Below are 22,711 nucleotides of genomic sequence, written 5' to 3'. Positions count from 1 at the left end.
ACCATAGGTTTAGGGATTATTAGAGACTCATTCTCCTCTCACAGACGATAGTTTTAGGGATTCATTCTCCTCTCATAATTTTACTCTCACAGACCATAGGTTTAGGGATTATTAAAGACTAATTTTCCTCTCACAGACCATAGGTTTAGGGATTATTAGAGACTCATCCTCCTCTCACAGACCATAGGTTTAGGGATTATTAGAGACTCACTCTCCTTTCACAGAACATAGGTTTAGGGATTATTAGAGAGTCATTCTCTTCTCACAGACCATAGGTTTAGGGATTATTAAAGACTCATTCTCCTCTCACAGACCATAGGTTTAGGGATTATTAGAGACTCACTCTCCTTTCACGGAACATAGGTTTAGGGATTATTAGAGAGTCATTCTCTTCTCACGGACCATAGGTTTAGGGATTATTAGAGACTCATTCTCCTCTCACAGACCATAGTTTTAGGGATTCATTCTCCTCTCATAATTTTCCTCTCACAGACCATAGGTTTAGGGATTATTAAAGACTAATTTTCCTCTCACAGACCATAGGTTTAGGGATTATTAGAGACTCATCCTCCTCTCACAGACCATAGGTTTAGGGATTATTAGAGACTCACTCGCCTTTCACAGAACATAGGTTTAGGGATTATTAAAGAGTCATTCTCCTCTCACAGACCATAGGTTTAGGGATTATTAGAGACTCATTCTCCTCTCACAGACAATAGGATTAGGAATTTTTTGAGACTCATTCTCCTCTAACAGACCATAGGTTTAGGGATTATTAGAGACTCATTCTCCTCTCACAGACCATAGCTTTAGGGATTATTAGAGACTCACTCTCCTCTCACAGGCCATAGGTTAATGGATTATTAGAGACTCATTCTCCTCTTACAGACTGTGAGATGAGAATGAGTCTCTAATAATCCCTAAACCTATGGTCTGTGAGAGGAGAATGAGTCTCTAAAACTCCCTAAACCCATGGTCTGTGAAATGAAAATGAGTCTCTAATAATCCCTAAACCTATGGTCTGTGAGAGGAGAATGAGTCTCTAAAATTCCCTAAACCTACGGTCTGTAAAAGGAGAATGAGTCTGTAATAATCCCTAAACCTATGTTCTGTGAGAGGAGAATGAGTCTCTAATAATCCCTAAACCTATTTTCCTCTCACAGACCATAGGTTTAGGGATTATTAAAGACTCATTCTCCTCTCACAGACCATAGGTTTAGGGATTATTAGAGACTCATTCTCCTCTCAAAGACCATAGGTTTAGGGATTATTAAAGACTCATTCTCCTCTCACAGACCATAGGTTTAGGGATTATTAGAGACTCATTCTCCTCTCACAGACCATAGGTTTAGGGATTATTAGAGACTCATTCTCATCTCACAGACCATAGGTTTAGGGATTATTAGAGAATCATTCTCATCTCACAGACCATAGGTTTAGGGATTATTAAAGACTCATTCTCCTCTCACAGACCATAGGTTTAGGAATTATTAGAGACTCATACTCCTCTCACAGACCATAGGTTTAGTGATTATTAAAGACTAATTTTCCTCTCACAGACCATAGGTTTAGGGATTGTTAGAGACTTGTTCTCCTCTCACAGACCATAGGATTAGGGATTATTAGAGACTCATTCTCCTCTAACAGACCAAAGATTTAGGGATTATTAGAGACTAATTTTCATCTCACAGACCATAGGTTTAGGGATTATTACAGACTAATTTTCCTCTCACAGACCATATCTTTAGATATTATTAGAGACTCACTGTCCTCTCACAGGCCATGGGTTTAGGGATTATTAGAGAGTCATTCTCCTCTCACAGACCATAGGTTTAGGGATTATTAGAGACTCATTCTCATTTCACAGACCATGGGTTTAGGTATTATTAGAGACTCATTCTCCTCTCACAGACCATAGGTTCAGGGATTATTAGAGACTCATTCTCATTTCACAGACCATGGGTTTAGGGAGTTTTAGAGACTCATTCTCCTCTCACAGACCATAGGTTTAGGGATTATTAGAGACTCATTCTCATTTCACAGACCATGGGTTTAGGTATTATTAGAGACTCATTCTCCTCTCACAGACCATAGGTTTAGGGATTATTAGAGACTCATTCTCATTTCACAGACCATGGGTTTAGGGAGTTTTAGAGACTCATTCTCCTCTCACAGACCATAGGTTTAGGGATTATTAGAGACTCATTCTCATTTCACAGACCATGGGTTTAGGGAGTTTTAGAGACTCATTCTCCTCTCACAGACCATAGGTTTAGGGATTATTAGAGACTCATTCTCATTTCACAGACAATGGGTTTAGGGAGTTTTAGAGACTCATTCTCCTCTCACAGACCATAGGTTTAGGGATTATTAGAGACTCATTCTCATTTCACAGACCATGGTTTTAGGGATTATTAGAGACTCACTCTCCTCTCACAGGCCATGGGTTTAGGGATTATTAGAGACTAATTCTCCTCTCACAGACCATAGGTTTAGGGATTATTAGAGACTCATTCTCATTTCACAGACCATGGGTTTAGGTATTATTAGAGACTAATTCTCCTCTCACAGACCATAGCTTTAGGGATTATTAGAGACTCATTCTCATTTCACAGACCATGGGTTTAGGGATTATTAGAGACTCATTCTCATTTCACAGACCATGGGTTTAGGGATTATTAGAGACTCATTCTCCTCTCACAGACCATAGGTTTAGGGATTATTAAAGACTCATTCTCCTCTCACAGACCATAGGTTTAGGGATTATTAGAGACTCATCCTCCTCTCACAGACCATAGGTTTAGGGATTATTAGAGACTCATTCTCCTCGCACAGACCATAGGTTTAGGGATTATTAGAGACTCATTCTCATTTCACAGACCATAGGTTTAGGGATTGTTAGAGACTTATTCTCCTCTCACAGACCATAGGTTTAGGGATTGTTAGAGACTTATTCTCCTCTCACAGACCATAGGATTAGGGATTATTAGAGACTCATTCTCCTCTAACAGACCAAAGATTTAGGGATTATTAGAGACTAATTTTCATCTCACAGACCATAGGTTTAGGGATTATTAAAGACTAATTTTCCTCTCACAGACCATAGGTTTAGGGATTATTAGAGACTAATGCTCCTCTCACAGACCATAGGATTAGGGATTATTAAAGACTCATTCTCCTCTCATAGACCATAGGTTTAGGGATTATTAGAGACTCTTTCTCCTCTCACAGACCATATCTTTAGGGATTATTAGAGACTCACTCTCCTCTCACAGGCCATGGGTTTAGGGATTATTAGAGACTCATTCTCCTCTCATAGACCATAGTTTTAGGGATTATTAGAGACTCTTTCTCCTCTCACAGACCATATCTTTAGGGATTATTAGAGACTCACTCCCCTCTCACAGGCCATGGGTTTAGGGATTATTGGAGAGTCATTCTCCTCAAACAGACCATAGGTTTAGGGATTATTAGAGACTCATTCTCATTTCACAGACCATGGGTTTAGGTATTATTAGAGACTCATTCTCCTCTCACAGACCATAGGTTTATGGATTATTAGAGACTCATTCTCATTTCACAGACCATGGGTTTAGGGAGTTTTAGAGACTCATTCTCTTCTCACAGACCATAGGTTTAGGGATTATTAGAGACTCATTCTCATTTCACAGACCATGGGTTTAGGGATTATTAGAGACTCATTCTCCTCTCACAGACCATAGGTTTGGGGATTATTAAAGACTCATTCTCCTCTCACAGACCATAGGTTTAGGGATTATTAGAGACTCATCCTCCTCTCACAGACCATAGGTTTAGGGATTATTAGAGACTCATTCTCCTCTCACAGACCATAGGTTTAGGGATTATTAGAGACTCATTCTCATTTCACAGACCATAGGTTTAGGGAGTTTTAGAGACTCATTCTCCTCTCACAGACCATAGGTTTAGGGATTATTAGAGACTCATTATCATCTCACAGACCATAGGTTTAGGGATTATTAGAAACTCATTCTCATCTCACAGATCATAGGTTTAGGGATTATTAAAGACTCATTCTCCTCTCACAGACCATAGGTTTAGGGATTATTAGAGAATCATTCTCCTCTCACAGACCATAGGTTTAGGGATTATTAGAGACTCATTCTCCTCTCACAGACCATAGGTTTAGGGATTATTAAATACTAATTTCCTCTCACAGACCATAGGTTTAGGGATTATTAGAGACTAATGCTCCTCTCACAGACCATAGGAGTAGGGATTATTAGAGACTCATTCTCCTCTAACAGACCATAGGTTTAGGGATTGTTAGAGACTCATTCTCCTCTCACAGACCATAGGTTTAGGGATTATTAGAGACTCATCCTCCTCTCACAGACCATAGCTTTAGGGATTATTAGAGACTCATTCTCCTCTCACAGACCATAGGTTTAAGGATTATTAGAGACTCATTCTCCTCTCAAAGAACATAGGTTTAGGGATTATTAGAGACTCATTCTCCTCTCACAGAACATACGTTTAGGGATTATTAGAGAGTCATTCTCCTCTCACAGACCATAGGTTTAGGGATTAGTAGAGACTCACTCTCCTCTCACAGGCCATGGGTTTAGGGATTATTAGAGACTCATTCTCATCTCACAGACCATAGGTTTAGGGATTATTAAAGACTCATTCTCCTCTCACAGACCATAGGTTTAGGGATTATTAGAGACTCATTCTCCTCTCACAGACCATAGGTTTAGGGATTATTAGAGACTCACTCTCCTTTCACAGAACATAGGTTTAGGGATTATTAGAGAGTCATTCTCTTCTCACAGACCATAGGTTTAGGGATAATTAGAGACTCATTCTCCTCTCACAGACCATAGTTTTAGGGATTCATTCTCCTCTCATAATTTTCCTCTCACAGACCATAGGTTTAGGGATTATTAAAGACTAATTTTCCTCTCACAGACCATAGGTTTAGGGATTGTTAGAGACTCATTCTCCTCTCACAGACCATAGGATTAGGGATTATTAGAGACTCATTCTCCTCTAACAGACCAAAGGTTTAGGGATTATTAGAGACTAATTTTCCTCTCACAGACCATAGGTTTAGGGATTATTAAAGACTAATTTTCCTCTCACAGACCATAGGTTTAGGGATTATTAGAGACTAATGCCCATCTCACAGACCATAGGATTAGGGATTATTAAAGACTCATTCTCCTCTCACAGACCATATCTTTAGGGATTATTAGAGACTCACTCTCCTCTCACAGGCCATGGGTTTATGGATTATTAGAGAGTCATTCTCCTCTCACAGACCATAGGTTTAGGGATTATTAGAGACTCATTCTCATTTCACAGACCATGGGTTTAGGGATTATTAGAGACTCATTCTCCTCTCACAGACCATAGGTTTAGGGATTATTAGAGACTCATTCTCATTTCACAGACCATAGGTTTAGGGAGTTTTAGAGACTCATTCTCCTCTCACAGAACATAGGTTTAGGGATTATTAGAGACTCATTCTCATTTCACAGACCATGGGTTTAGGGATTATTAGAGACTCATTCTCCTCTCACAGACCATAGGTTTAGGGATTATTAAAGACTCATTCTCCTCTCACAGACCATAGGTTTAGGGATTGTTAGAGACTCATTCTCCTCTAACAGACCAAAGGTTTAGGGATTATTAGAGACTAATTTTCCTCTCACAGACCATAGGTTTGGGATTATTAAAGACTCATTCTCCTCTCACAGACCATAGGTTTAGGGATTATTAAAGACTCATTCTCCTCTCACAGACCATAGGTTTTAGAGACTCACTCTCCTCTCACAGGCAATGGGTTTAGGGATTATTAGAGAGTCATTCTCCTCTCACAGACCATAGGTTTAGGGATTATTAGAGACTCATTCTCATTTCACAGACCATGGGTTTAGGGATTATTAGAGACTCATTCTCCTCTCACAGACCATAGGTTTAGGGATTATTAGAGACTCATTCTCATTTCACAGACCATAGGTTTAGGGATTATTAGAAACTCATTCTCATTTCACAGACCATGGGTTTAGGGATTATTAGAGACTCATTCTCCTCTCACAGACCATAGGTTTGGGGATTATTAAAGACTCATTCTCCTCTCACAGACCATAGGTTTAGGGATTATTAGAGACTCATCCTCCTCTCACAGACCATAGGTTTAGGGATTATTAGAGACTCATTCTCCTCTCACAGACCATAGGTTTAGGGATTATTAGAGACTCATTCTCATTTCACAGACCATGGGTTTAGGGAGTTTTAGAGACTCATTCTCCTCTCACAGACCATAGGTTTAGGGATTATTAGAGACTCATTCTCCTCTCACAGACCATAGGTTTAGGGATTATTAGAGACTCATTCTCCTCTCACAGACCATAGGTTTAGGGATTATTTAATACTAATTTCCTCTCACAGACCATAGGTTTAGGGATTATTAGAGACTAATGCTCCTCTCACAGACCATAGGAGTAGGGATTATTAGAGACTCATTCTCCTCTAACAGACCATAGCTTTAGGGATTATTAGAGACTCATTCTCCTCTCACAGACCATAGGTTTAAGGATTATTAGAGACTCATTCTCCTCTCAAAGAACATAGGTTTAGGGATTATTAGAGACTCATTCTCCTCTCACAGAACATACGTTTAGGGATTATTAGAGAGTCATTCTCCTCTCACAGACCATAGGTTTAGGGATTAGTAGAGACTCACTCTCCTCTCACAGGCCATGGGTTTAGGGATTATTAGAGACTCATTCTCATCTCACAGACCATAGGTTTAGGGATTATTAAAGACTCATTCTCCTCTCACAGACCATAGGTTTAGGGATGATTAGAGACTCATTCTCCTCTCACAGACCATAGGTTTAGGGATTATTAGAGACTCACTCTCCTTTCACAGAACATAGGTTTAGGGATTATTAGAGAGTCATTCTCTTCTCACAGACCATAGGTTTAGGGATAATTAGAGACTCATTCTCCTCTCACAGACCATAGTTTTAGGGATTCATTCTCCTCTCATAATTTTCCTCTCACAGACCATAGGTTTAGGGATTATTAAAGACTAATTTTCCTCTCACCGACCATAGGTTTAGGGATTGTTAGAGACTCATTCTCCTCTCACAGACCATAGGATTAGGGATTATTAGAGACTCATTCTCCTCTAACAGACCAAAGGTTTAGGGATTATTAGAGACTAATTTTCCTCTCACAGACCATAGGTTTAGGGATTATTAAAGACTAATTTTCCTCTCACAGACCATAGGTTTAGGGATTATTAGAGACTAATGCCCATCTCACAGACCATAGGATTAGGGATTATTAAAGACTCATTCTCCTCTCACAGACCATAGGTTTAGGGATTATTAGAGACTCTTTCTCCTCTCACAGACCATATCTTTAGGGATTATTAGAGACTCACTCTCCTCTCACAGGCCATGGGTTTATGGATTATTAGAGAGTCATTCTCCTCTCACAGACCATAGGTTTAGGGATTATTAGAGACTCATTCTCATTTCACAGACCATGGGTTTAGGGAATATTGGAGACTCATTCTCCTCTCACAGACCATAGGTTTAGGGATTATCAGAGACTCATTCTCATTTCACAGACCATAGGTTTAGGGAGTTTTAGAGACTCATTCTCCTCTCACAGAACATAGGTTTAGGGATTATTAGAGACTCATTCTCATTTCACAGACCATGGGTTTAGGGATTATTAGAGACTCATTCTCCTCTCACAGACCATAGGTTTAGGGATTATTAAAGACTCATTCTCCTCTCACAGACCATAGGTATAGGGATTATTAGAGACTCATCCTCCTCTCACAGACCATAGGTTTAGGGATTATTAGAGACTCATTCTCCTCTCACAGACCATAGGTTTAGGGATTATTAAAGACTAATTTTCCTCTCACAGACCATAGGTTTAGGGATTGTTAGAGACTCATTCTCCTCTAACAGACCAAAGGTTTAGGGATTATTAGAGACTAATTTTCCTCTCACAGACTATAGGTTTGGGATTATTAAAGACTCATTTTCCTCTCACAGACCATAGGTTTAGGGATTATTAAAGACTCATTCTCCTCTCACAGACCATAGGTTTTAGAGACTCACTCTCCTCTCACAGGCAATGGGTTTAGGGATTATTAGAGAGTCATTCTCCTCTCAAAGACCATAGGTTTAGGGATTATTAGAGACTCATTCTCATTTCACAGACCATGGGTTTAGGGATTATTAGAGACTCATTCTCCTCTCACAGACCATAGGTTTAGGGATTATTAGAGACTCATTCTCATTTCACAGACCATAGGTTTAGGGATTATTAGAGACTCATTCTCCTCTCACAGACCATAGTTTTAGGGATTATTAGAGACTCATTCTCCTCTCACAGACCATAGGTTTAGGGATTATTAAAGACTAATTTTCCTCTCACAGACCATAGGTATAGGGATTGTTAGAGACTCATTCTCCTCTCACAGACCATAGGATTAGGGATTATTAGAGACTCATTCTCCTCTAACAGACCATAGGTTTAGGGATTATTAGAGACTCATTCTCCTCTCACAGACCACATCTTTGGGGATTATTAGAGACTCACTCTCCTCTCACAGGCCATGGGTTTCGGGATTATTAGAGACTCATTCTCATCTCACAGACCATAGGTTTAGGGATTATTAGAGACTCATTCTCCTCTTACAGACCATAGTTTTAGGGATTCATTCTCCTCTCACAGACCATAGGTTTAGGGAGTTTTAGAGACTCATTCTCCTCTCACAGACCATATCTTTAGGGATTATTAGAGACTCACTCTCCTCTCACAGGCCATGGGTTTAGGGATTATTAGAGACTCATTCTCCTCTCACAGACCGTAGGTTTAGGGATTATTAGAGACTCATTCTCCTCTCACAGACCATAGTTTTAGGGATTCATTCTCCTCTCACAGACCATAGGTTTAGGGAGTTTTAGAGATTCATTCTCCTCTCACAGACCATAGGTTTAGGGATTATTATAGACTCATTCTCATTTCACAGACCATGGGTTTAGGGATTATTAGAGACTCATTCTCCTCTCACAGACCGTAGGTTTAGGGATTATTAGAGACTCATTCTCATTTCACAGACCATGGGCTTAGGGAGTTTTAGAGACTCATTCTCCTCTCACAGACCATAGGTTTAGCGATTATTAGAGACTCATTCTCCTCTCACAGACCATAGGTTTAGGGATTATTAGAGACTCATTCTCACCTCACAGACCATAGGTTTAGGGATTATTAGAGACTCATTCTCATCTCACAGACCATAGGTTTAGGGATTATTAAAGACTCATTCTCCTCTCACAGATCATAGGTTTAGGGATTATTAAAGACTAATCTTCCTCTCACAGACCATAGGTTTAGGGATTATTAGAGACTCATTCTCATTTCACAGACCATGGGTTTAGGGATTATTAGAGACTCATTCTCCTCTCACAGACCATAGGTTTAGGGATTATTAGAGACTCATTCTCATTTCACAGACCATGGGTTTAGGGAGTTTTAGATACTCATTCTCCTCTCACAGACCATAGGTTTAGGGATTATTAGAGACTCATTCTCATCTCACAGACCATAGGTTTAGGGATTATTAGAGACTAATTCTCATCTCACAGACCCTAGGTTTAGGGATTATTAAAGACTCATTCTCCTCTCACAGACCATAGGTTTAGGGATTATTAGAGACTCATTCTCATTTCACAGACCATAGGTTTAGGGATTATTAGAGACCCATTATCCTCTCACAGACCATAGTTTTAGGGATTATTAGAGACTCATTCTCCTCTCACAGACCATAGGTTTAGGGATTATTAAAGACTAATTTTCCTCTCACAGACCATAGGTATAGGGATTGTTAGAGACTCATTCTCCTCTCACAGACCATAGGATTAGGGATTATTAGAGACTCATTCTCCTCTAACAGACCATAGGTTTAGGGATTATTATAGACTAATTTTCCTCTCACAGAACATAGGTTTAGGGATTATTAAAGACTAATTTTCCTCTCAAAGACCATATGTTTCGGGTTTATTAGAGACTAATGCTCCTCTCACAGACCATAGGATTAGGGATTATTAAAGACTCATTCTCCTCTCACAGACCATAGGTTTAGGGATTATTAGAGACTCATTCTCCTCTCACAGACCACATCTTTGGGGATTATTAGAGACTCACTCTCCTCTCACAGGCCATGGGTTTCGGGATTATTAGAGACTCATTCTCATCTCACAGACCATAGGTTTAGGGATTATTAGAGACTCATTCTCCTCTCACAGACCATAGTGTTAGGGATTCATTCTCCTCTCACAGACCATAGGTTTAGGGAGTTTTAGAGACTCATTCTCCTCTCACAGACCATATCTTTAGGGATTATTAGAGACTCACTCTCCTCTCACAGGCCATGGGTTTAGGGATTATTAGAGACTCATTCTCCTCTCACAGACCGTAGGTTTAGGGATTATTAGAGACTCATTCTCCTCTCACAGACCATAGTTTTTAGGGATTCATTCTCCTCTCACAGACCATAGATTTAGGGAGTTTTAGAGAGTCATTCTCCTCTCACAGACCATAGGTTTAGGGATTATTATAGACTCATTCTCATTTCACAGACCATGGGTTTAGGGATTATTAGAGACTCATTCTCCTCTCACAGACCGTAGGTTTAGGGATTATTAGAGACTCATTCTCATTTCACAGACCATGGGCTTAGGGAGTTTTAGAGACTCATTCTCCTCTCACAGACCATAGGTTTAGCGATTATTAGAGACTCATTCTCCTCTCACAGACCATAGGTTTAGGGATTATTAGAGACTCATTCTCACCTCACAGACCATAGGTTTAGGGATTATTAGAGACTCATTCTCATCTCACAGACCATAGGTTTAGGGATTATTAAAGACTCATTCTCCTCTCACAGACCATAGGTTTAGGGATTATTAAAGACTAATCTTCCTCTCACAGACCATAGGTTTAGGGATTATTAGAGACTCATTCTCATTTCACAGACCATGGGTTTAGGGATTATTAGAGACTCATTCTCCTCTCACAGACCATAGGTTTAGGGATTATTAGAGACTCATTCTCATTTCACAGACCATGGGTTTAGGGAGTTTTAGATACTCATTCTCCTCTCACAGACCATAGGTTTAGGGATTATTAGAGACTCATTCTCATCTCACAGACCATAGGTTTAGGGATTATTAGAGACTAATTCTCATCTCACAGACCCTAGGTTTAGGGATTATTAAAGACTCATTCTCCTCTCACAGACCATAGGTTTAGGGATTATTAGAGACTCATTCTCATTTCACAGACCATAGGTTTAGGGATTATTAGAGACCCATTATCCTCTCACAGACCATAGTTTTAGGGATTATTAGAGACTCATTCTCCTCTCACAGACCATAGGTTTAGGGATTATTAAAGACTAATTTTCCTCTCACAGACCATAGGTATAGGGATTGTTAGAGACTCATTCTCCTCTCACAGACCATAGGATTAGGGATTATTAGAGACTCATTCTCCTCTAACAGACCATAGGTTTAGGGATTATTAGAGACTAATTTTCCTCTCACAGAACATAGGTTTAGGGATTATTAAAGACTAATTTTCCTCTCAAAGACCATATGTTTCGGGTTTATTAGAGACTAATGCTCCTCTCACAGACCATAGGATTAGGGATTATTAAAGACTCATTCTCCTCTCACAGACCATAGGTTTAGGGATTATTAGAGACTCATTCTCCTCTCACAGACCACATCTTTGGGGATTATTAGAGACTCACTCTCCTCTCACAGGCCATGGGTTTCGGGATTATTAGAGACTCATTCTCATCTCACAGACCATAGGTTTAGGGATTATTAGAGACTCATTCTCCTCTCACAGACCATAGTGTTAGGGATTCATTCTCCTCTCACAGACCATAGGTTTAGGGAGTTTTAGAGACTCATTCTCCTCTCACAGACCATATCTTTAGGGATTATTAGAGACTCACTCTCCTCTCACAGGCCATGGGTTTAGGGATTATTAGAGACTCATTCTCCTCTCACAGACCGTAGGTTTAGGGATTATTAGAGACTCATTCTCCTCTCACAGACCATAGTTTTTAGGGATTCATTCTCCTCTCACAGACCATAGGTTTAGGGAGTTTTATAGACTCATTCTCATTTCACAGACCATGGGTTTAGGGATTATTAGAGACTCATTCTCCTCTCACAGACCGTAGGTTTAGGGATTATTAGAGACTAATTCTCATTTCACAGACCATGGGCTTAGGGAGTTTTAGAGACTCATTCTCCTCTCACAGACCATAGGTTTAGGGATTATTAGAGACTCATTCTCCTCTCACAGACCATAGGTTTAGGGATTATTAGAGACTCATTCTCACCTCACAGACCATAGGTTTAGGGATTATTAGAGACTCATTCTCATCTCACAGACCATAGGTTTAGGGATTATTAAAGACTCATTCTCCTCTCACAGACCATAGGTTTAGGGATTATTAAAGACTAATCTTCCTCTCACAGACCATAGGTTTAGGGATTATTAGAGACTCATTCTCATTTCACAGACCATGGGTTTAGGGATTATTAGAGACTCATTCTCCTCTCACAGACCATAGGTTTAGGGATTATTAGAGACTCATTCTCATTTCACAGACCATGGGTTTAGGGAGTTTTAGATACTCATTCTCCTCTCACAGACCATAGGTTTAGGGATTATTAGAGACTCATTCTCATCTCACAGACCATAGGTTTAGGGATTATTAGAGACTAATTCTCATCTCACAGACCATAGGTTTAGGGATTATTAAAGATTCATTCTCCTCTCACAGACCATAGGTTTAGGGATTATTAGAGACTCATTCCCCTCTCACAGACCATAGGTTTAGGGATTATTAGAGACTAATGCTCCTCTCACAGACCATAGGATTAGGGATTATTAAAGACTAATTCTCCTCTCACAGACCATAGGTTTAGGGATTATTAGAGACTCATTCTCCTCTCACAGACCATATCTTTAGGGATTATTAGAGACTCACTCTCCTCTCACAGGCCATGGGTTTAGGGATTATTAGAGAGTCATTCTCCTCTCACAGACCATAGGTTTAGGGGTTATTAGAGACTCATTCTCCTCTCATAGACCATAGTTTTAAGGATTCATTCTCCTCTCACAGACCATAGGTTTAGGGATTATTAGAGACTCATTCTCCTCTCACAGACCATAGGTTTAGGGATTATTAGAGACTCATTCTCCTCTCACAGACCATAGGTTTAGGGATTATTACAGACTCATTCTCCTCTCACAGACAGTAGGTTTAGGGAATTTTAGAGACTCTTTCTCCTCTCACAGACCATACATTTAGGAATAATTAGAGACTCATTCTCCTCTCACAGACCATAGGTATAGGGCTTATTAGAGACTCACTCTCCTTTCACAGACCATAGGTTTAGGGATTATTAGAGACTCATTCTCCTCTCACAGACCATAGGTTTAGGGATTCATTCTCCTCTCACAGACCATATGTTTAGGGATTATTAGAGACTCATTCTCATCTCACAGACCATAGGTTTAGGGATTATTAAAGACTCATTCTCCTCTCACAGACCATATGTTTAGGGATTATTAGAGACTCACTCTCCTCTCACAGGCCATGGGTTTAGGGATTATTAGAGAGTCATTCTCCTCTCACAGACCATAGGTTTAGGGATTATTAGAGACTCATTCTCCTCTCATAGACCATAGTTTTAGGGATTCATTCTCCTCTCACAGACCATAGGTTTAGGGATTATTAGAGACTCATTCTCATTTCACAGACCATGGGTTTAGGGAGTTTTAGATACTCATTCTCCTCTCACAGACCATAGGTTTAGGGATTATTAGAGACTAATTCTCATCTCACAGACCATAGGTTTAGGGATTATTAGAGACTAATTCTCATCTCACAGACCATAGGTTTAGGGATTATTAAAGACTCATTCTCCTCTCACAGACCATAGGTTTAGGGATTATTAGAGACTCATTCCCCTCTCACAGACCATAGGTTTAGGGATTATTAGAGACTAATGCTCCTCTCACAGACCATAGGATTAGGGATTATTAAAGACTAATTCTCCTCTCACAGACCATAGGTTTAGGGATTATTAGAGACTCATTCTCCTCTCACAGACCATATCTTTAGGGATTATTAGAGACTCACTCTCCTCTCACAGGCCATGGGTTTAGGGATTATTAGAGAGTCATTCTCCTCTCACAGACCATAGGTTTAGGGGTTATTAGAGACTCATTCTCCTCTCATAGACCATAGTTTTAGGGATTCATTCTCCTCTCACAGACCATAGGTTTAGGGATTATTAGACACTCATTCTCCTCTCACAGACCATAGGTTTAGGGATTATTAGAGACTCATTCTCCTCTCACAGACCATAGGTTTAGGGATTATTACAGACTCATTCTCCTCTCACAGACAGTAGGTTTAGGGAATTTTAGAGACTCATTCTCCTCTCACAGACCATAAATTTAGGAATAATTAGAGACTCATTCTCCTCTCACAGACCATAGGTATAGGGATTATTAGAGAATCACTCTCCTTTCACAGACCATAGGTTTAGGGATTATTAGAGACTCATTCTCCTCTCACAGACCATAGGTTTAGGGATTCATTCTCCTCTCACAGACCATATGTTTAGGGATTATTAGAGACTCATTCTCATCTCACAGACCATAGGTTTAGGGATTATTAGAGACTCACTCTCCTCTCACAGGCCATGGGTTTAGGGATTATTAGAGAGTCATTCTCCTCTCACAGACCATAGGTTTAGGGATTATTAGAGACTCATTCTCCTCTCATAGACCATAGTTTTAGGGATTCATTCTCCTCTCACAGACCATAGGTTTAGGGATAATTAGAGACTCATTCTCCTCTCACAGACCATAGCTTTAGGGATTATTAGAGACTCACTCTCCTCTCACAGGCCATAGGTTAATGGATTATTAGAGACTCATTCTCCTCTCACAGACCATAGGTTTAGGGATTATTAGAGACTCATCCTCCTCTCACAGACAGTAGGTTTAGGGAATTTTAGAGACTCATTCTCCTCTCACAGACCATAGGTTTAAGGATTATTAGAGACTCATTCTCCTCTCACAGACCATAGGTATAGGGATTATTGGAGACTCACTCTCCTTTCACAGACCATAGGTTTAGGGATTATTAGAGACTCATTCTCCTCTCACAGACCATAGGTTTAGGGATTCATTCTCCTCTCACAGACCATAGGTTTAGGGATTATTAGAGACTCCTTCTCCTTTCACAGACCATAGGTTTAGGGATTATTAGAGAGCCATTCTCCTCTCACAGACCATAGGTTTAGGGATTATTAGAGACTCATTCTCCTCTCACAGACCATAGGTTTAGGGATTCATTCTCCTCTCACAGACCATAGGTTTAGGGATTATTAGAGACTCATTCTCCTCTCACAGACCATAGGTTTAGGGATTATTGGAGACTAATGAGACTCTCACAGACCGTAGGTTTAGGGATTATTAGAGACTCATTCTCCTCTCACAGACCAAAGGTTTAAGGATTATTAGAGACTCATTCTCCTCTCACAGACCATAGGTTTAGGGATTATTAGAGTCTCATTCTCCTCTCACAGACCATAGGTTTAGGGATTATTAGAGACTCATTCTCCTCTCACAGACCATAGCTTTAGGGATTATTAGAGACTCATTCGCCTCTCACAGACCGTAGGTTTAGGGATTATTAGAGACTCATTCTCCTCTCACAGACCAAAGGTTTAAGGATTATTAGAGACTCATTCTCCTCTCACAGACCATAGGTTTAGGGATTATTAGAGTCTCATTCTCCTCTCACAGACCATAGGTTTAGGGATTATTAGAGACTTATTCTCCTCTCACAGACCATAGTTTTAGGTATTATTACAGATTCATTCTCCTCTCACAGACAGTAGGTTTAGGGAATTTTAGAGACTCATTCTCCTCTCACAGACCATAGGTTTAGAGATTATTAGAGACTCATTCTCCTCTCACAGACCATAGGTATAGGGATTATTAGAGACTCACTCTCCTTTCACAGACCATAGGTATAGGGATTATTAGAGACTCATTCTCCTCTCACAGACCATAGGTTTAGGGATTCATTCTCCTCTCACAGACCATAGGTTTAGGGATTATTAGAGAGCCATTCTCCTCTCACAGACCATAGGTTTAGGGATTATTAGAGACTCATTCTCCTCTCACAGACCATAGGTTTAGGGATTATTAGAGACTCATTCTCCTCTAAGAGAACATAGGTTTAGGGATTATTAGAGACTCATTCTCCTCTCACAGACCATAGGTTTAGGGATTATTAGAGACTCATCCTCCTCTCACAGACCATAGCTTTAGGGATTATTAGAGAATCATTCTCCTCTCACAGACCGTAGGTTTAGGGATTATTAGAGACTCATTCTCCTCTCACAGACCATAGGTTTAAGGATTATTAGAGACTCATTCTCCTCTCACAGAACATAGGTTTAGGGATTATTAGAGAGTCATTCTCCTCTCACAGACCATAGGTATAGGGATTATTAGAGACTCATTCTCCTCTCACAGACCATAGGTTTAGGGATTATTAGAGTCTCATTCTCCTCTCACAGACGATAGGTTTAGGGATTATTAGAGACTCATTCTCATCTCACAGACCATAGGTTTAGGGATTATTAGAGACTCATTCTCCTCTCACAGACCATAGCTTTAGGGATTATTAGAGACTCATTCGCCTCTCACAGACCGTAGGTTTAGGGATTATTAGAGACTCATTCTCCTCTCACAGACCAAAAGTTTAAGGATTATTAGAGACTCATTCTCCTCTCACAGACCATAGGTTTAGGGATTATTAAAGACTCATCCTCCTCTCACAGACCATAGGTTTAGGGATTATTAGAGACTCATTCTCCTCTCACAGACCATAGGTTTAGGGATTGTTAGAGAGTCATTCTCCTCTCACAGACCATAGGTTTAGGGATTATTAGAGACTCACTCTCCTCTCACAGACCATAGTTTTAGGGATTCATTCTCCTCTCACAGACCATAGGTTTAGGGATTATTAGAGACTCATTCTCCTCTCACAGACCATAGCTTTAGGGATTATTAGAGAATCATTCTCCTCTCACAGACCATAGGTTTAGGGATTATTAGAGACTCATTCTCCTCTCACAGACCATAGGTTTAGGGATTATTAGAGACTCATTCTCATTTTACAGACCATAGGTTTAGGGATTATTAGAGACTCATTCTCCTCTCACAGACCATAGGTTTACGAATTCATTCTCCTCTCACAGACCATAGGTTTGGGGATTATTAGAGACTCATTCTCCTCTCACAGACCATAGGTTTAGGGATTATTGGAGACTAATGCGACTCTCACAGACCATAGGATTAGGGATTATTAGAGACTCATTCTCCTCTTACAGAACATAGGTTTAGGGATTATTAGAGACTCATTCTCCTCTCACAGACCATAGCTTTAGGGATTATTAGAGACTCATTCTCCTCTCACAGACCATAGGTTTAGGGATTATTACAGACTCATTCTCCTCTCACAGACAGTAGGTTTAGGGAATTTTAGAGACTCATTCTCCTCTCACAGACCAGAAATTTAGGAATAATTAGAGACTCATTCTCCTCTCACAGACCATAGGTATAGGGATTATTAGAGAATCACTCTCCTTTCACAGACCATAGGTTTAGGGATTATTAGAGACTCATTCTCCTCTCACAGACCATAGGTTTAGGGATTCATTCTCCTCTCACAGACCATATGTTTAGGGATTATTAGAGACTCATTCTCATCTCACAGACCATAGGTTTAGGGATTATTAGAGACTCACTCTCCTCTCACAGGCCATGGGTTTAGGGATTATTAGAGAGTCATTCTCCTCTCACAGACCATAGGTTTAGGGATTATTAGAGACTCATTCTCCTCTCATAGACCATAGTTTTAGGGATTCATTCTCCTCTCACAGACCATAGGTTTAGGGATAATTAGAGACTCATTCTCCTCTCACAGACCATAGGTTTAGGGATTATTAGAGACTCATTCTCCTCTCACAGACCATAGCTTTAGGGATTATTAGAGACTCACTCTCCTCTCACAGGCCATAGGTTAATGGATTATTAGAGACTCATTCTCCTCTCACAGACCATAGGTTTAGGGATTATTAGAGACTCATCCTCCTCTCACAGACAGTAGGTTTAGGGAATTTTAGAGACTCATTCTCCTCTCACAGACCATAGGTTTAAGGATTATTAGAGACTCATTCTCCTCTCACAGACCATAGGTATAGGGATTATTGGAGACTCACTCTCCTTTCACAGACCATAGGTTTAGGGATTATTAGAGACTCATTCTCCTCTCACAGACCATAGGTTTAGGGATTCATTCTCCTCTCACAGACCATAGGTTTAGGGATTATTAGAGACTCCTTCTCCTTTCACAGACCATAGGTTTAGGGATTATTAGAGAGCCATTCTCCTCTCACAGACCATAGGTTTAGGGATTATTAGAGACTCATTCTCCTCTCACAGACCATAGGTTTAGGGATTCATTCTCCTCTGACAGACCATAGGTTTAGGGATTATTAGAGACTCATTCTCCTCTCACAGACCATAGGTTTAGGGATTATTGGAGACTAATGAGACTCTCACAGACCGTAGGTTTAGGGATTATTAGAGACTCATTCTCCTCTCACAGACCAAAGGTTTAAGGATTATTAGAGACTCATTCTCCTCTCACAGACCATAGGTTTAGGGATTATTAGAGTCTCATTCTCCTCTCACAGACCATAGGTTTAGGGATTATTAGAGACTCATTCTCCTCTCACAGACCATAGCTTTAGGGATTATTAGAGACTCATTCGCCTCTCACAGACCGTAGGTTTAGGGATTATTAGAGACTCATTCTCCTCTCACAGACCAAAGGTTTAAGGATTATTAGAGACTCATTCTCCTCTCACAGACCATAGGTTTAGGGATTATTAGAGTCTCATTCTCCTCTCACAGACCATAGGTTTAGGGATTATTAGAGACTTATTCTCCTCTCACAGACCATAGTTTTAGGTATTATTACAGATTCATTCTCCTCTCACAGACAGTAGGTTTAGGGAATTTTAGAGACTCATTCTCCTCTCACAGACCATAGGTTTAGAGATTATTAGAGACTCATTCTCCTCTCACAGACCATAGGTATAGGGATTATTAGAGACTCACTCTCCTTTCACAGACCATAGGTATAGGGATTATTAGAGACTCATTCTCCTCTCACAGACCATAGGTTTAGGGATTCATTCTCCTCTCACAGACCATAGGTTTAGGGATTATTAGAGAGCCATTCTCCTCTCACAGACCATAGGTTTAGGGATTATTAGAGACTCATTCTCCTCTCACAGACCATAGGTTTAGGGATTATTAGAGACTCATTCTCCTCTAACAGAACATAGGTTTAGGGATTATTAGAGACTCATTCTCCTCTCACAGACCATAGGTTTAGGGATTATTAGAGACTCATCCTCCTCTCACAGACCATAGCTTTAGGGATTATTAGAGAATCATTCTCCTCTCACAGACCGTAGGTTTAGGGATTATTAGAGACTCATTCTCCTCTCACAGACCATAGGTTTAAGGATTATTAGAGACTCATTCTCCTCTCACAGAACATAGGTTTAGGGATTATTAGAGAGTCATTCTCCTCTCACAGACCATAGGTATAGGGATTATTAGAGACTCATTCTCCTCTCACAGACCATAGGTTTAGGGATTATTAGAGTCTCATTCTCCTCTCACAGACGATAGGTTTAGGGATTATTAGAGACTCATTCTCATCTCACAGACCATAGGTTTAGGGATTATTAGAGACTCATTCTCCTCTCACAGACCATAGCTTTAGGGATTATTAGAGACTCATTCGCCTCTCACAGACCGTAGGTTTAGGGATTATTAGAGACTCATTCTCCTCTCACAGACCAAAAGTTTAAGGATTATTAGAGACTCATTCTCCTCACACAGACCATAGGTTTAGGGATTATTAAAGACTCATCCTCCTCTCACAGACCATAGGTTTAGGGATTATTAGAGACTCATTCTCCTCTCACAGACCATAGGTTTAGGGATTGTTAGAGAGTCATTCTCCTCTCACAGACCATAGGTTTAGGGATTATTAGAGACTCACTCTCCTCTCACAGACCATAGTTTTAGGGATTCATTCTCCTCTCACAGACCATAGGTTTAGGGATTATTAGAGACTCATTCTCCTCTCACAGACCATAGCTTTAGGGATTATTAGAGAATCATTCTCCTCTCACAGACCATAGGTTTAGGGATTATTAGAGACTCATTCTCCTCTCACAGACCATAGGTTTAGGGATTATTAGAGACTCATTCTCATCTTACAGACCATAGGTTTAGGGATTATTAGAGACTCATTCTCCTCTCACAGACCATAGGTTTACGAATTCATTCTCCTCTCACAGACCATAGGTTTGGGGATTATTAGAGACTCATTCTCCTCTCACAGACCATAGGTTTAGGGATTATTGGAGACTAATGCGACTCTCACAGACCATAGGATTAGGGATTATTAGAGACTCATTCTCCTCTTACAGAACATAGGTTTAGGGATTATTAGAGACTCATTCTCCTCTCACAGACCATAGCTTTAGGGATTATTAGAGACTCATTCTCCTCTCACAGACCGTAGGTTTAAGGATTATTAGAGACTCATTCTCCTCTCACAGACCAAAAGTTTAAGGATTATTAGAGACTCATTCTCCTCTCACAGACCATAGGTTTAGGGATTATTAGAGACTAATTTTCCTCTCACAGACCATAGGTTTAGGGATTATTAAAGACTAATTTTCCTCTCACAGACCATAGGTTTAGGGATTGTTAGAGACTCATTCTCCTCTCAAAGACCATAGGATTAGGGATTATTGTAGACTCATTCTCCTCTCACAGACCATAGGTTTAGGGATTATTAGAGACTCATTCTCATTTCACAGACCATGGGTTTAGGGATTATTAGAGACTCATTCTCCTCTCACAGACCATAGGTTTAGGGATTATTAGAGACTCATTCTCCTCTCACAGACCATAGGTTTAGGGATTATTAGAGACTCATTCTCATTTCACAGACCATGGGTTTAGGGAGTTTTAGATACTCATTCTCCTCTCAAAGACCATAGGTTTAGGGATTATTAGAGACTCATTCTCATCTCACAGACCATAGGTTTAGGGATTATTAAAGACTCATTCTCCTCTCACCGACCATAGGTTTGGGGATTATTAGAGAATCATTCTCCTCTAACAGACCATAGGTTTAGGGATTATTAGAGACTAATTTTCCTCTCACAGACCATAGGTTTAGGGATTATTAAAGACTCATTCTCATCTCACAGACTATAGGTTTAGGGATTATTAGAGACTCATTCTCATCTCACAGACCATAGGTTTAGGGATTATTAGAGACTCATTCTCATCTCACAGACCATAGGTTTAGGGATTATTAAAGACTCATTCTCCTCTCACAGACCATAGGTTTAGGGATTATTAGAGACTCAATCTCCTCTCACAGACCATAGGTTTAGGGATTATTAAAGACTAATTTTCCTCTCACAGACCATCGGTTTAGGGATTGTTAGAGACTCATTCTCCTCTCACAGACCATAGGATTAGGGATTATTAGAGACTCATTCTCCTCTAACAGACCATAGGTTTAGGGATTATTAGAGACTCACTCTCCTCTCACAGGCCATAGGTTAATGGATTATTAGAGACTCATTCTCCTCTCACAGACCATAGGTTTAGGGATTATTAGAGACTCATCCTCCTCTCACAGACAGTAGGTTTAGGGAATTTTAGAGACTTATTCTCCTCTCACAGACCATAGGTTTAAGGATTATTAGAGACTCATTCTCCTCTCACAGACCATAGGTATAGGGATTATTGGAGACTCACTCTCCTTTCACAGACCATAGGTTTAGGGATTATTAGAGACTCATTCTCCTCTCACAGACCATAGGTTTAGGGATTCATTCTCCTCTCACAGACCATAGGTTTAGGGATTATTAGAGACTCCTTCTCCTTTCACAGACCATAGGTTTAGGGATTATTAGAGAGCCATTCTCCTCTCACAGACCATAGGTTTAGGGATTATTAGAGACTCATTCTCCTCTCACAGACCATAGGTTTAGGGATTCATTCTCCTCTCACAGACCATAGGTTTAGGGATTATTAGAGACTCATTCTCCTCTCACAGACCATAGGTTTAGGGATTATTGGAGACTAATGAGACTCTCACAGACCGTAGGTTTAGGGATTATTAGAGACTCATTCTCCTCTCACAGACCAAAGGTTTAAGGATTATTAGAGACTCATTCTCCTCTCACAGACCATAGGTTTAGGGATTATTAGAGTCTCATTCTCCTCTCACAGACCATAGGTTTAGGGATTATTAGAGACTCATTCTCCTCTCACAGACCGTAGCTTTAGGGATTATTAGAGACTCATTCGCCTCTCACAGACCGTAGGTTTAGGGATTATTAGAGACTCATTCTCCTCTCACAGACCAAAGGTTTAAGGATTATTAGAGACTCATTCTCCTCTC

The sequence above is a fragment of the Oncorhynchus clarkii genome, chromosome 12 (assembly GCF_045791955.1).
Source record: "Oncorhynchus clarkii lewisi isolate Uvic-CL-2024 chromosome 12, UVic_Ocla_1.0, whole genome shotgun sequence".
In the NCBI taxonomy this organism is placed as follows: domain Eukaryota; kingdom Metazoa; phylum Chordata; class Actinopteri; order Salmoniformes; family Salmonidae; genus Oncorhynchus; species Oncorhynchus clarkii.
Note: the sequence above shows the minus strand (reverse complement) of the source record.